The sequence below is a fragment of the Nelusetta ayraudi genome, unplaced genomic scaffold (assembly GCF_046127955.1).
Source record: "Nelusetta ayraudi isolate G7.1 ecotype Tasmania unplaced genomic scaffold, CSIRO-AGI_Nayr_v1 ptg000073l, whole genome shotgun sequence".
NCBI lineage: Eukaryota > Metazoa > Chordata > Actinopteri > Tetraodontiformes > Monacanthidae > Nelusetta > Nelusetta ayraudi.
Window position 1 is genome coordinate 249,282 of NW_027466123.1, and position 8,866 is coordinate 258,147.

Sequence of the window (8,866 nt, forward strand, 5' to 3'; positions counted from 1 at the left end):
ACTCTTCCAGTGTTAATCTGGGTCATCTGATTTTACTGTGTATGAGGCCCTGCAAAATAAATGAAATACATATATAAAAATGTTTATTTTTTATGTCTTTATTTTCCAAAAAAACAGTTAAATGAACAAAACCTACATAAAGTGTCAATAGATTAAAGAAAAACCAAGGAATTGAGTCAAAATCTATATTAAGCAAACAAACAAATAAAGATGAACAATGTGTATTATTGATATATAGTTGATATTTGATTATTTTTGATGGGAAAATCAAATATCAACAGTTGAAGTGATTTACTGAACCTGAACCATTGCTATCAACCATCACATTTTGTTTTTGTAAAGGCGCGTTGCGGACTTGAATTCCTCCAGATATCCCGCTGCCCTTCTCAGCAGTGGGCTTCAGCTGCCTGCTAGTCCTCCACGCCACTAGATGGCAGGTCACCCTCATTCATTAGACACACATCTGTGTCACGCATGTGTCGCCTGCACTTCCTGTTTGCGTGCTGAGCTGAGATGTTCAACATGATAGAGTGGGACAACCAGTGCCAACCTGGCTAGCTGGCTGGTACCGAGCTAATGATTGGCAAATGAAGCTTTTGTGAAACATCGAACCACTTGAGCCAATTGTTTCCATTAGTCCGACGTCCCATTAGTTCGACATTCCATTGGTCTGACGTCCCATTAGTCTGACAAGCGCTCCCTCTCTCTCCCTCTGTCTGTCTCTCTCTTCCAAAGGCGCATTCATAAACGTTCCTAATCAATTTTTTAAAATCTCCTGCAATGTCAAATATCAAAATCCAGTTCTGAATGTTTATGTAGCTACTTAGAAATGTTTTACTTACTTCTTCTGCCGCAGCCTCAGCAGAGATGCCCAGACCTCCCTGGCCCCAGTCACCTCTTCCAGCTCATCCTGTGGGACCCCAAGGCGTTCCCAGGCCAGCCGGGAGACATAGTCCCTCCAGCTTGTATTCGCGATCTTGTTCTTTCGGTCCCTACCCAAACCTCGTGACCATAGGTGAGGGTGGGAACGTAGATCGACCGGTAAATTGCGAGCCTCGCCTTTCGGCTTAGCTCCTTCTTCACCACGACGGACCGGTACAACGACCGCATCACTGCAGACGCTGCACCGATCCGCCTGTCGATCTCAGGCTCCATCCTCCCCTCACTCGTGAACAAGACCCCGAGATACTTGAACTCCTCCACCTGAGGCAGGCTCTCCCCACCGACCCGGAGAGGACAAACCACCTTTTTCCGGTCGAGAACCATGGCCTCGGACTTGGAGGTGTTGATTCCCATCCCAGCCGCTTCACACTCGGCTGCAAACCACCCCAGCGCACGTTCATGGTCCTGGCTCGATGAAGCCAACATGACCACATCATCTGCAAAAAGCAGAGACGCAATCATGTGGTTCCCGAACCAGACTCCCTCCGGCCCCTGGCTGCGCCTAGAAATTCTGTCCATAAAAATGAGGAACAGAGCCGGTGACAAAGGGCAGCCTTGCCGTAGTCCAACACGCACTGGGAACAAGTCTAGACTTCTGCTCCGATCATACAGGGACCACACAGCCCTTAACAGAGGGCCCCGGACCCCATACTCCTGGAGCACCCCCCACAAGATTCGTCGAGGGACACGGTCGAACGCCGTCTCCAGATCCACAAAGCACATGTAGACTGGTTGGGCGAACTCCCATGAACCCTCGAGCACCCAGCGGAGAGTATGGAGCTGGTCCAGTGTTCCACGACCCGGACGGAACCCGCACTGTTCCTCCTGAATCCGAGGTTCGACTATTCTACACCGCCGGACAACATCCCCAGTCGAAGTCAACAGCTCCCCACCTGCACCATAAACAGTGTCGGTGTTGAACTGCTTCCCCCTCCTGAGGCGCCGAACGGTTTGCCAGAACTTCTTCGAGGCCGACCGAAAGTCCTCCTCCATGGCCTCCCCGAACTCCTCCCAAGCCCGAGTTTTTGCCTCCGCTACCGCCCGAGCTGCAGCACGCTTGGCCTGCCGGTACTCGTCAGCTGCTTCGGGGGTCCCACGAGCCAACATGGCTCGATAGGACTCCTTCTTCAGCTTGACGGCATCCCTTACTTCCGGTGTCCACCACTGGGTTCGGGGGTTACCGCCACGACAGGCACCGGAGAGCTTACGACCACAACTACGAGCAGCTGCGTTAACAATAGAGGCGGAGAACATGGTCCATTCGGACTCAATGTCTCCGACCTCCCCCGGGATCTGGGAGAAGCTCTCCCGGAGGTGGGAGTTGAAGACCGTACTGACAGAGGGCTCAACCAGACATTCCCAACAGACCCTCACAATACGTTTGGGCCTGCCGGGTCTTTCCAGTCTCCTCCCCCGCCAGCGGATACTGCTCACCACCAGGTAGTGATCAGTTGACAGCTCAGCCCCTCTCTTCACCCGGGTGTCCAAGAAACAAGGACAGAGGTCAGACGACACGACAACAAAGTCGATCATCGACCTCCGCCCCAGGGCATCCTGATGCAAAGTGCACCGGTGGACACCCCTGTGCTCGAACATGGTGTTTGTCACGGAAAAACTGTGACTAGCACAGAAGTCTAGCAACAAAACACCATTCGGGTTCAGATCACAATCACGCCTCTCCAGGTCACACTGTCGCTGCCCACATGTGCGTTGATGTCCTCCAGCAGAACAATGGAGTCCCCACTCGGAGCACCATCCAGCACACCTCCCAAGAAGGCCGGGTACTCTGCACTGTCATTCGGGCCATAGGCTGAAATGACAGTGAGAGACCTGTCCCCAACCCGAAGGCGCAGGGACGCGACCCTCTCGTTCACCGGGGTAAACTCCAACAGGTGACGGCTAAGCTGTGGGGCAATAAGCACGCCCACCCCAGCCCAGCTCTGGCTGTAGGGACATGGAATGTCACCTCACTGGGGGGGAAGGAGCTCGAGCTGGTGCAGGAGGTTCAGAGGTACCGGCTAGATATAGTCGGGCTCACCTCCAGAGAGGGGCTTGACTCTCCATTTTTCTGGCATTGCCCGTGGTGAGCGGCGGCGGGCTGGGGTGGGCGTGCTTATTGCCCCACAGCTTCTCAGCATCTGTTTTGCCAGGTATAAGGTTCTATGCTGGCCTTGGTGCCCAGCCTCGTCGTGGATGCCTTGCAGGACTTGTTTGACCAGTGCTGCAGCGACAACACACTGGTGGCATTTTTTCCCAGTTAGCAAGTCTTTCAGCACTCTGTACAGGATGCCATCCAACATCTTCAGCTTTTCCCACTGCTTTAGTGTTTTCTGAACCCTGAGATGCTCATTCACTCTCTCCCTTCTAGATGGCTTCCTGCCCCGTACCACATAGTGTATGACTCTCGCTAGCACCATGTCTTCCTGTTGCTTATCCTGGAGCTCTTTGAGAGAGAACACTGGCGAGATTCTGCACATTGTGTGCTAGCGAAAAGAACAGAGGTTTCGCCATGCTGGAGCAGTTTTGTAAGAACCTCTGGTAATACATCACCATACCGAGGAAGGACTTGATTTTCTTCGCTTAGGGCGTGACTCTATCCTCCATCATCAAGTCCACTTCACTTATGGCGGTAATGTTTTGCACCTTCGCTAGGTCTGTGGCGACCCCATTCTCATCAATGATGTGACCCAAAAACTTGACACTCCGTCGAAGGAAGTGACACTTCTTCGGTGCCAATTTCAGTCAATGCTCCCTGAGCCGACCAAAGACCATCTCAAGCCTTTTGATGGCTTCTTCTTCGTTTGGGGAAAAGACAAGTACATCATCGAGGTAGTACAGAAGAGTCAAGAAGTTTTGGTCCCCAAAGATGTTCATCATGAGGCGCATAAAACTTGCAGGGCTGTTACACAAACCTTGTGGCAATCGATTGAACTCGTGGAGACTTACTGCCGTGGTGAAAGCTGTAAACTTCTTGTCCTCCTCATGCATGGAGATGTTATAGAACCCCGATGTCAGGTCCATGGCACTGAATACGGAATTCCCCCCTAGCGCAGCCAGGCAATCGGCCTGGTGGGGCACTGGATGTGCATCCTTCACCGTACGGGTGTTAAACCACCGGTAGTCCACGCAGATGCGCAGTTCTCCACTCTTTTTCCATACGAGTACCAGAGGGGAGGCCCACTCGCTGGATGATTTGCGTATTATGCCCTTCTCTTCCATCTCAGAGAGGGCTTCCCTTAACTTCTGGTACTGGCTTGGTGGCACACGGCGGTATGGTAATCGGAATGGGTGGTCATCTGTTAAATGGATTCTGTGGACAAAGTCCTTGGCATGGCCGCAGTCCAATTTGTCCTTGGAAAACACATCCTCATATTTCTGTATGAGTTCCACCAGCTGATTTTTCCAGAAAGGAGACACTTTGCACAGGTTGACATCAGTTTTCTCCAACCCAAGGCTATTAAGTTTGTCATGGAGGGTAGGAGCTACAAAGGTGTCGCAAACGTGACCTGTGCCCTTCTGTGTGCTCTGACTTTGTGCTCTCAGCTCCGTTTCGTGGGCGTGGTCTAGGCTGGGCTCAAAGTCCTCCAGTGCCACACATGGTGAAACATCGGCCAGCTTTGTGTTCCTTTTGAGTGTTATGGACTTGTCACTTGTGTTTATTACTTTTACAGGCACCCACTTGTCACCACTCATTGAGGCTACAGTTCTCCCCACGATGATAGTTGTCTTGTGTGACTGGGACTTTGGCGGCTCCACTAGTATGGCACTTCCCTGTGAAACAGGAGCATGACCGGGAAGCTTGCCCCACACGATGTGCTCATGTCTGGGCGAGAGTGTCACAGCATTAACAAGCTTAACAGTTCCAATGGTGTCTGGAATTGTGTCGCCCTTCCACCTTGTCATGCCTGAAAGCATACTTAAGAAGTGTTCGATGCTTGATTCGCCAGAAGAATCCGCTTTGTTCATCACACGCCAATAACTGGGGTCTTTCTTGATCTGACGAAGCAGGTGTTTGATCACGTTGCTGCCTATTATCATCTTATCACGTTGACCTGGTACAACAAGTGTGGGCACGCTAATTTCCTGTCCGTAGACACTCACCTTCAACTGATAAATGCACTTAGGATGTACCTTCACACCACCACAGCCCACTAAAACAATATTCTTGTTGGAATGAGCCCTCTCTGGTTGTAGCCCTGCTTTGCGAAGTTCCTCTTCGGCATCCTCACTCAATGTGCAAGCCATAGAGCCACTATCAAGCAGGGCCTGTAAACTGATTTGGTCGTTCACCAGCACATCAGTATAAAACAAATTGTCTGCTTTCTCAAGCTTGCGTATGTTTTGGCAAATTACGACACTGCCATTGTGTGCAGACTTACAGTTTTCTTCATACACAGAGCTTAGGTCTTCTTCAAGTTTGAGGGTCTGACATGATGCAATCACACTTTGCCTTCCGGAGCGTGAGTGACTCAGTTTCCCTCTGGTGCTCATCAATGGCCTCTTGGACTTCCATAGCTGACCACTTGCTAATCGGCTTACACCTAAACACAGAGAGATCAGAGTTGGGGCAGTTTCGAATGAACATCATGGCACCCTCCACAGACATGTTCTCCATTTTCCCTCCACTCTTCCGCAGGTGTCTGTCAGCATGTTCAGCGGCAGTGTTCAGTCAGACCCAATAATCCACGGGGCTCTCACCCACATCTGGTTGTGTAGCGCAGAAGTCAGCTAAGGGTAAGCTGGACATGGGACTATCGCTGAAGTACCTTCTGAGGATGTCATATATTAATTCAGGATGGGCGGTCTTGTCGGAGTTACTCTTTAATCCTACCTTCACAATGCTCTTTGCGCGTCCCAGTAGGTGACTGAGGATCTCATCCACCTGTTCCACAGTAGAGCAGTCCCTTTTGCGCAGGTATGTGTCCATCACATCTATCCACTCCTGGACAATGTATTTATCTGTGCCATCTCCCTGATAAGCTGCTGGTTCTTTGGCATCCGTTTTTACCACGACACTCAGTTGGGACAAATCAGGTATGAATGGTGGGGGATCCAGTGGTGGGGTAGTAGTAAGGGGAGGGGGGCCTCTTACAGCAGTAGCTGTCTGCTTAGCTAAAATACGGTTAACAACAGAGTCGCCAATCTGGGTCCCTAGCTCTCCTAACAGGCCACGTATCTGCTCTAAGGTGTCATTGTCAGTTGTGGCGGGGGTGGAAGACTTGGGCTTCGTTATGGGTGTAGGGAGCTCTAGCTCTTTTATAGCTGTGTCTAAACCCGAATGACCACCAAAACCTAGCTGCCCTACCTGTTGACTGCCTGAGGCAGCTGCATATATCAACCCTCTACCCCTCCCAAAACCAGGACTTGGAGTAAAATCCATGACAGTTTGAATATACCCAACACAACAAACAATATGTAATGAATTCAAAATTACTGTACAGTTAGCTGTGTGAAAATATGAAATGAATATGGAATGACTGAAAGTTAACAGCTTAGATGTAAAGCTTAGAATGAAGACAAACGATTTTCTTTGCTTCTTCCTTTTCAAAATAGACAAAACAAAAACAAAACAAAACTATGTGATACTCCGATTCCTCCTGTGTACAGTTCGATACGCTCACTTGCTCACAGTTTGACCACGGCGATCTGCAGCAGCTGATCTGAAGAATCCAGGTCACGGCACCAAATGTAGCGGCCGTATTTCTGCGTTGTGTATTTTCCTTCCTCAAGTGAGACGCACACAGGAGTCAAGCTTTTGGGGTTTATTCATCCCGGAACATGCTTCAAAGAGAAAAAAATAAATAAATCAGCCGGCGTCACACACAGTGAATCGACGTAACTCTCTCCGAAATGGTTAGCTGACAGAGGGTTACTCCGTGAATTCACAAACACACCGTAGCACCGAACACACGAATACACAGTAGCTACAAATAAAAAAATGGATAATAAATCATAACAAAAGAGAGAGCACTCGTAGTTCGACTCACCATCCCGGAGCATGCACGGCTCTGTGCCACCGGCTGGTGCAATGCTGGAACAGTACCCCCAAGGAACACAGGGCATTCAAACTTTTTCCCCACTTTTGCAAAATAAGAAAATAATAATGAATTTTGGGAAGTTCACAATAACAAAAAGAAAGGTTTAATGGAAAACAAATGAAATTAAAGCTGCAAGCAGCATTTAAGGGACTGAGCCTACCCGGCCACCGCCTGCCGCGACGTCCGCCACCTGGCCACTAGCCCCCGACACCCGCCGACGCTCCCCAACCCCTGGCGATTCTGCCCGAAACCTGCCGATGCCCCACTACTGACGCCAACGCCTGCCGACGACATCCAACCCCTGTCGACGCCCCCCGACAATGCTGACCCCTTCGGAATCCTGGCAACCCCTGTTGTCTCCCCCTCCGACACCTGTCGACCCCTTGTGACGCCCACTCAGTCCTCCAAAATCCTGTCGAGCCTTGCCGACCTCTGGCAAATCCCTGCCATCGCCTGCCGACACCCCTGGATGACTTTTGAAGCATGTTTTGTGGGTGAAATGAGAACTAGAAGAAGTCTTATGATTCATATGTGGAAGCAGCTAATGCAGATTTTGTATGGTGTTTATTTTTTATTTATTCATTTATTAATACATTTTTAGGAAAGGCTATCAAAGGCACTCAGTGATGTGCGATGAAGTTCATAGCTGTGACATGATCTCAATCACATTTAGAAACATTCAATTGAATGGAATTGAATTGAATTGAATTGAATTGAATTTAACCAAAGCATCCATTCATGTGTGTGCACTTTAAAAAAGGGAGGAATAGCTAGGGCAGCTATTTGTGGCGCTGTAGGTAGCGATGTTTGTCCGCTTCGTCTGATACTTTGCAAGCATAATGTCAGGAGCTGCGTTCACGTGTGCTGAATTTGATGACAAAATAACTATGTTTAGTGTGTCAAACGTGTATCAAACTTGTAGAGCATTGCACTGCAAGTTACAGGGAACCATCAACTTATTATACAGTCTGTGTCGCCATCTAGCGGCGGAACAACAACACTGCAAAGTCATGTACAACAGACACGGCAAACCTGACGGCACGGAGAAATTTCTCCACCGCTAAGTGCCATCGCAGCTCCCCCGCCCCCCTTTCTACCGCCGGCTGCCACCCCCCTCCACCCCCCGTCAACGGATCGTGGTCAGTGAATGAATGAACTGATAGGACCCGAACGATCGCGATCTGCACCGCTGCCCCCCTCAACAGATTCTTGATCGTGGTCAGTGAATGAAGCATGACGAGCTTCTATCAAAAGACAAACTGAAAGCAAAAATCAATAAATGCACAACAGAATTTCTGAGGCACTGACTTCAGCAACAAAAGCATCGATGACACACACGCACGCACGCACGCACGAACGCAATGATGGACTCATATTAAAAGCACACTTTTCACACTGTGTGAATAACCGTGTAGACGTGGCAGCGAACGAAACGTCACAAGTTTCAATCGCCACTGACAACGAAGTGAAAGTACGGCTGCGAAATCGGCTTTTACAAATAGGTGGGGGGTGAATGCAAAGCACGGGGCCATTTCTTCGTCAAAATGAAAGATATTGGTATCATTTTTTAGCTCAGGGCTTCAGGAATCTAACTGTCACTTAATCCACTGTGTGAATAACGGTGTAGGTGTGGTCAGTGAAGAAACGGACAGTACGTGTTTACACTTTAAGTTAAACAAGTTGAAATGTGTCTTTTTCTGTTTGGAAATTCCCATGTATTAGGGCGTGCGAAATGTTCTTCTTGAAGAGAGGACCACGTGAGTTTTTGTTGCACAAATTTTCGACGTTCCTAGGGGGCGCTACGGCCATTTAAGTTTTTTTCCTCAAATGTAGGTATTTGAAATCTGGCAAACAAATGCTTCCACCTCTGCCATTTCTGTATCTAC